This window comes from Diceros bicornis, chromosome X (genome assembly GCF_020826845.1).
Source record: "Diceros bicornis minor isolate mBicDic1 chromosome X, mDicBic1.mat.cur, whole genome shotgun sequence".
NCBI lineage: Eukaryota > Metazoa > Chordata > Mammalia > Perissodactyla > Rhinocerotidae > Diceros > Diceros bicornis.
In genome coordinates, this window is record NC_080781.1 from 133,366,342 (window position 1) to 133,373,821 (window position 7,480).

The window sequence follows — 7,480 nt, forward strand, 5'->3', positions numbered from 1 at the left end:
CATAAACTCAAGAGTGTTAAGAAAATAAACGAGCATAGCAATGCCACTCTTAAGATGATACTATGGCACACAACCAGAGGACTTCTTTTTTAGCATTCCTTTCCTGATTCCCTATTTTTAAAATTTTAATGATGAGAAGGAGTGGCAACATTTATTTTGACAACTTAAAGTTATCAGCTGGCATAAGTATTTTGAACTCCATGATTTGAAGCATAAATTCTCACCTGAGATTCTCTTTGTGTAAAGCTCTCCTTTTCAGGGGCAGTTTAGTGGATGCGCGCCCTAGTAGCCAAAACGCTACACTCCAGTTTCACAGATAAGAGAAAAGAGAGGTCTGGAAAATGTCCAAGGAATTCACACCTCTGCCTCTTTTGCAGTTGGTAGGCGGGGCCATAACTGGCAGGATTTTTTTATTGTATTTTGCTCAAATCTCTGGAAACAAAAGTCAAGTTATCACTACCTAGACGTAATAATATACAGTTTGCTTCCTAATGGCTTTAAAATCTGGACTTGCCCAATTATTCTCATTCTCTATTTTACAGCGTTTCTTTTTTTCTTCTTCATCTTTCTTTTTTCTTTCTTTTCTTTTCCTTTTTTTTTGGCTCATTAGCTTTTGACTGAAATACAATCAACGATTTTATTCAAGTCTATATTAGCATGAATCATTTCAATGAAAATTCCAAAGAAAACTCCAAACTCTCTACATAGTATCTAGCCTTTTAACAAACAATGAGTCTTGGGGTAATGCTTCACCCTAGGGTGCTTTGAAAAAGCCCTGAAGATTGGGAACAGTTCACCTAATTTGGAGACATTTCCACGTCAGTTGCGACTATCCCCACCCCTTATGATCCTCTACATTCATTTTATGTCCCTAAACATCACAATGTAAATATCATCTTTGATATTCCAGCTCACCAGAAGAATCTCCCACATGTAGTCAACATTATCCACACATTAGTTCCTTGTAATTACCTGCCAGTATTTAATTCCACATAGCCTTTAATCTGCTGAGTTATTGAATTCTGTTCACTGAGTCATGACGAGATAAATAATAGATAGATATATGCACATGAAAGATGCAAACTTGTATGATTTTTAAAGCAAGTCATGCAAGTCTGTAATAGGAACAGCAAGGGATCACTCTGCACTTTCATTGTCAAGGTTAGATATATCACCAGTTGCAAAAGAGCCAGACCAGCTCCGCTCTGGTCATCTTTGAGTTTAAGGCCCTTTGTTGTATAATAAGGTTGTGGAAGTTGTACTCCAATGGCTGAGGCCAAGCTGTTAAGATGACTGTGGGGAGCATCCCAGCAGCTGACCCAGCACTTTTTATGCTCCCAGTGTGGTTGAGCTTTACGTTAGCAGTCTCAGCAACAACACTCACACATGCAGACACACATACAGATAAGTGAAACTTGAGAGAATCTTTTCTGAGCCTCTTAAATGAGGAAAATGATAATATGAAAGACTCCGAACACCCAAGGAGGGTGTCACATATAAAAATTAAGCTGATGGCTTTGCAGTGATTCAAGTTCTCAGTTTGTTTTCCATGGCTTACCAGGTAGAGTGTCTGACTATTACTATATAATGAAGCCCACTGGCTTGACTTGTAAGTTCAACCTAGACCACAATCCTAGACCATCATGGATTTAGGAGTAGATTCTTCTTGAAATTCAATCTCCAGAAACTAGACATTAGAATGCTAGGGGCAGTTTCCCAGGGAAACAAGCATGTTGCCTCGTGGATGAAAGACTTGCAGCTCTAGTTTCAGCGAGTCATTACATCTACTTTACATACAACAGAGAGGCAGCAGAGAAGCCTGTTGCCTGATGTCACCTCTGGTGGCTGAGTGTAAAGTGTGTGCCAAGTCAGCAGCATGATTATCAAATCTGACACTCGAGCTCAGGATCACCACCTGATTATTTAGTAGACCCATTTGTAAAGCAGCTTAGAAACCAATTAAACATGGAGGATGAATTGCCTTCCTATCCCTGGAGATGAGACGTCTTTTGGTTTCATGATTAAGGATTGTTGCTGTTTTCTAGGCACTCTATCCATCACATTGTAAATGGTGATGTGTGTCGTAGGTGTGCAGCTATTTGAAGGATTGAGATATTTTGTCAAGTAAATCTCTTCAGTGTACCAGTTTGTGGGAGGGATACAAGACACGTGGATGGCAGTGAGAGATCCTGCCTTGAGACCTTGACGGAGGCGTGGTGAGACACATCCCAATAAGCACATGGAGGTAGGGTAACGGGCAGAGTAACGGGCAGCTCCACCTGAGCAAGTACACAGAAGGATCTCAGCCCTGCAACGTGACCCAGGTAGGGCCACCACTATGCCTTCCTTTGTCACCCAAGCTCCAACCACAGAGAGTTTGACAAATTTGTGTTATGGTGTTGGCTTGGCTTTGTATTTTTAATTAACTTTGGATTTTTTAGTGGTTTTGTCATATTACTGTCTGAGTTGGGTAGGTAGGATTAATTTGAAAAGAGTATACTAGTGTGGCCTCGGGGTAGAATTTAGCCGTAAGCATGTTGTTAGCCAGCCTGTAGACTGTTAATTGCTTAATAATCTCATTGGGAAAATACTAGTAGTTTTACATTTGGATGACATAATTGGAAAAGCAGATTAGCTGCTGCTAACTTTGAAAAGACTTGAGGTCGGGATGCCATTTTTCCATGTCATGACATAAAAAGATTCAAATCTTCAGTCACTAACCAAGTTGTTTAAATTAGAAGACATTAGCTAAAAGGTGTTTTGTTGAGTTTCCAAATGGATGGGTTTTCATTTGGACATCACATCACTAAATGCGTTGGATTGGGTCTGCTTTGGAAAGATACTTGTTTTATCGTATTTTTCCCAAAGCTATCTAATTCAGATTTTGTTTTATTCAAATTTGCATCCTAGAGGTTGAAGTTGGAGTATGAAGTTGGAAAGCATTTTTGAAGGCAGAATCGATTTAGCTGTGAGTGAAGCTCTCACGTACTTCTCAACAGACATGATAAAATTCACCTGCATGAGTTGGCAGGTGGGAGAACCAAACTGGATCACTGGGTAGGACTACTCAGTAAGGCAATGAACTGCTTGCTTAGAGAAGCATCACTATCCCCATTGAGAAAATGTGTGGCGAGATGCTATAGCTACACAATGTCAAATGAATGGGTCGATTCAGTGCCCCCAAATTCAATTCTGTGGGGAAAACATTGAGCCAGTTGTCACTGCTCTGTTATGTGACTGGCAGACTAAATTCTTCTTCTTCGTCATCGTTGTTGTTGTTCTTTCTCATTTCCACTCGCACAGCCTTATTCTCATAATTAAACTCGGATTCATTTTCTCTTTGGTGTTAGCAAACTCCAACAACAGAAATGGCATCTGTGTATTGATAATCAGCAGTTACCCTGGCAGGAGGCTAATCAGATAGGCTGGTCTCAGACATCAATCGTACCATCTGATATTTTTGGGGAAAGAAAAAGTATTAATTCCCTTTCCATTCTACTTCTCATAAATCTAGAAGCCCTCTTTACCAAGAGCATCACATTTTCCTCTGTAATCCATCGACTCAAAAGAAAGTTGCATTGAGGGGTGGGCTGAGAGGGGTGGGGGTGGGGGTTGGGGGGTGGAGGGTAGGGAAAGCCCTTCCAGGCCAGGCTGCAGTTCTCGCCCCTTTCTGCTTCTGACATGAGATGTTAATGAATCATTCACCAGGCTCACATTGGGTTAGGGGACACTGAACTGCTTTTCTGATCCATGATCAATCATCGTTCTTCTAAGAGATTGGAGCTTTGCTGTTTCATTAACTGTGCAGTGTAGACTAATGGTGTTTAATAAAAATCATTCAAAATTTCAAACTCTTTTGCCAGTGACCTCAATTTTGTTGGCTCTTTGATTTGTACCAGACTTTGAGGAGGGAAGGGGGAAGCAAAGGAAGCCTGTTACCAGGCCCCTGGCAGGAAGCTGCAGTTGCAAACCCAGTGCCTGCCAGCACTTGCTGGTGAGAAGCAGCATGCAGGCCAGCTGTGGGAAACCTCCTGAAGAATGCCCCAGTGGATGCTTTCAGCTGGAGAGAGCTTGCTCCTACTGAGGGACTCATTGTTCTCAAGCCTCTGCAGCAGGAAGCCAGCTGCCATAGCTGGAGCTTAATAAGAATTGCAAACACTTTACCTATTTGGTTTTGGCCTGCATCACTCCTGTGGCTACCAAATAGGAGAAGTGTCTCTGAGGGTAGAGCCCAGCAGGGTGATAATGGATAGCCAAATGCATCCCTGAGGCTCATGCCCTTCTGTGGTTCTGCAGTACTTGTGAAATCAGTGGAAGAGGAGCCCCTGGGCAGGAAGCAGAATGGGAGAAACCCCCAAAGAGGGTGAGTTGGTGCCATGTTGCCCAGATGAAGAGCTAGCTTCTGTTTTGGTCAGCCTGGCATGCAACCAGTGGTGTACCCGTAAAATGTTTAACAACCAGCTCTCTGAGAATAGAAAGCACTTGATTTGTAGCATTTGCCAATTTCCATGGTATAAATACTCCCACCATGGCTAATTTCAAGCTACTAATTATGATGTCACTGAACACAGAGTTGGATAGAGATGCACACAAAGTTGGAAGACTGGGCAAGCCAGCTCCAACATCCTACTTGAATGCAACCAGTCAAAGAGGGTTTGGATTTCACGTTTATGTTAATGTGGACACACACACTCATGTGCGTGCACACACATACACTTCAATGATAAACTATTACATCATTTTTAAATATAAATCAATTCTCTATGAATGTAGATAGCTGATGATGAGGCCCTAGAGGTATGGGTTTTAAGCAGGAGATAGCTGAAAAGAATGAAGCCCTCTTGAGCCCAAATGGATCAGTGGGGGTAGTTTGGTCATCTCTACATCTCGAAGGTAAAATGGAAGTGAGATAAGAACTTAGAAAACCCTTGAGATTGGTTTAAAATAAGGATAGGTAAGTGTAATTTTATTATTATTGTATTTTTAAATGTCCAAGTGGTATTTCTAACTTGTAAATGTAACTTGGATAAATTATTTACTATTGCTCCTTCTAATGACAGCCTTTGTATCATTAGGAAACATTAGGGTCTCTATCCAAAATGTATTGTGTTTTCTCGTAATATGGAAACTCAGTAATTCTCCCATCTCCTCATTGTTGTTCAAAAGGTTTTTACTTTAGTTATTAGGGATCGAAGTTATTATTTAACATGTGTTTTTAGTTAAAAGTATCTACTTACTGTCCTAGCTCTGAATTCAAACCAGAATGTCTCCTGTATCAATTACACAATTAATATTCAGACATGAGCATCCAAATGAAAATAATTCCCTTTACTACCCAATATAAAGAAAACCAAGGTCGCTAAGAAGAAGGCATAAACTTTAGTATATTTTATAAGAGAATGAGGTTTTCGTTAAAGACACACACACACATTTTTATTAGAACTTCTCATCATAAATTATGCTGAGAGTAGAATAGAAAGTCTCAAAGTCCCTGTTCTCCTGGTCCTATGCATCTTCTGCAGTTAATAAGAGGTTTGTATCTGGAAAGGTTGAAGAACTTGCCCTGAAATCCTATTTTTCTTTAAATATTTCCATGTTCTGTTCGAGCCTGTGTCCACGGTCGAATGTTAGCCTTGGAGGAGACCCATGTCATATTCTTTCTTTCTGGCCTGTCTTTCTTTTGCCTCCACAGTCCTTTCTGTGGCCAGCACAATAACAGGGTTTGGGGGGCTCTTCTACCCCTCGTGGTATTGCTGTAATGTTTGTCCTGACTGGAGAATGGCACATGTGGGTCTGGTTTAATTGACATTACACTCACACAGGGACTCGTAGTCCCCCTAGGCAATGGACCAGTTTGCATGGATACAGAGAGTTAGAAATGTGTTCATTATCATCTGGTGATTCACTATTTCAAAACCATCCTCACTAATCAATCATATTCACCCACAAATGTTACCAATGAGATTGATTCTATCTCAAGACAATTTGTCAAATAGTTTTCTTCCTGGATGATTCTACTCTGGATATTTTAGTAAGAGAAATGTCTGAGATGAAATCTCTCACATTTATTCAATTCCACAAATTGCTGTTTTTATTCCTATTTTCATCAGAGTAGGGCTTCTGAAGATTGTTTGAGGTAGTGTTGTCTTCAGATAAAATTAATATGTCAAAAGTGAGCCCAGTAGAGAGACCAGGCTCAGATACCATGCTTCTTGGGATCAGAAGATACTTAAAATTCTTCCCCTTGGCACACTTGGTTAGTTGAGTGACAAATTCTTAGGATCCTCCAAAGAAGAGACTGGTTTCTTTTCTGTTCTTGTGGTTGTGGCTGTGGCTGTAGTTGTTGTTGTTACTTGTTTCTCTCTGTCTGTCTCTCTCTCTCTTTGCCTCTGGCTTTCACTTTCCTGCTCGGGCTCTTTCTCTCTCTAAACAAATGAATAGTTGAATTAAATGTGAGCTTCTGAATTGTACTTGTTCATGCTTTTAAGACATAACAGATTAACAAAAATAGATGTGTTCTGATTTAAAACATGCCATCTGGAAAGGCATGCTGTATTATGAAACCATGATATTATAATAACTGCATTATTACATGGCAGTATAAATATTAGTCTGTTGAATTCATTTGTCCAATTGTATAACTTTGTGGAGCAGTGTTTTGATCTTTACAACATAATTTTGGAGCAAGTGGAGTGGTTGCAGGCAGATGAGACAGTTTATATCAGGATTTTTCAATGAATTTTAGTTGGAGGCCTGGCAGTGGCAAACATCTTCAGATGTTGCTGTAACTATTATAAATATGAAGAACAAATTTCTGTTCAAGAAATTTCCCAGAACACTTGAGTCAGGGTGTTTTCTTAGAGTCATCTTTTTCCTTTTTTGTTCCTTTCTTTTTCCTTTTTTTTTTTTTGGAGGAGTTTGTTATTATTGACTGAAGAAATATTTTCATTGATTGCAATGTATATTTCTTCTCTTTCTCTCTCTTTCTCTCTCTCTCTCTCTGCCTTTTACATTAAAATACTGAAATGTGGAGTCTTTGGTAAATCTGCTTTAGACCAGTCTATAGGACAGGAATGAAATCCAAATCTAAGCAAATATTGATGGGTTTTCAAAGAGGAACCAACCCTACATGTTTTGTGGGCCCTTCCATACCCCACACTGACAAATGGTAAGAAGGACAGAGGTAGTTTTTGTGGAGGAGCACTTTTATAATATCCTCTGTGTCTTAATGCAGTTTAACAAATGACTCCACCCATTTTTCCAGTAAGTCATTGACTGACACTTGAAAAATACCCCTGAGACTAGCCAGGGGTGTCTTCTGCCTGGTCTACAGTGTGTGTTTGCTTTGTATCTAAGAGGCACATTCGTGTCTTGTGCACTCATTTGAAGTATTTCCTAACATTCCCATTAGCCTGTATATAAGAACCAGAAAAATAATCCCAACATGTTGTAAATGAAGATGTGACTCTATAAACCTTTC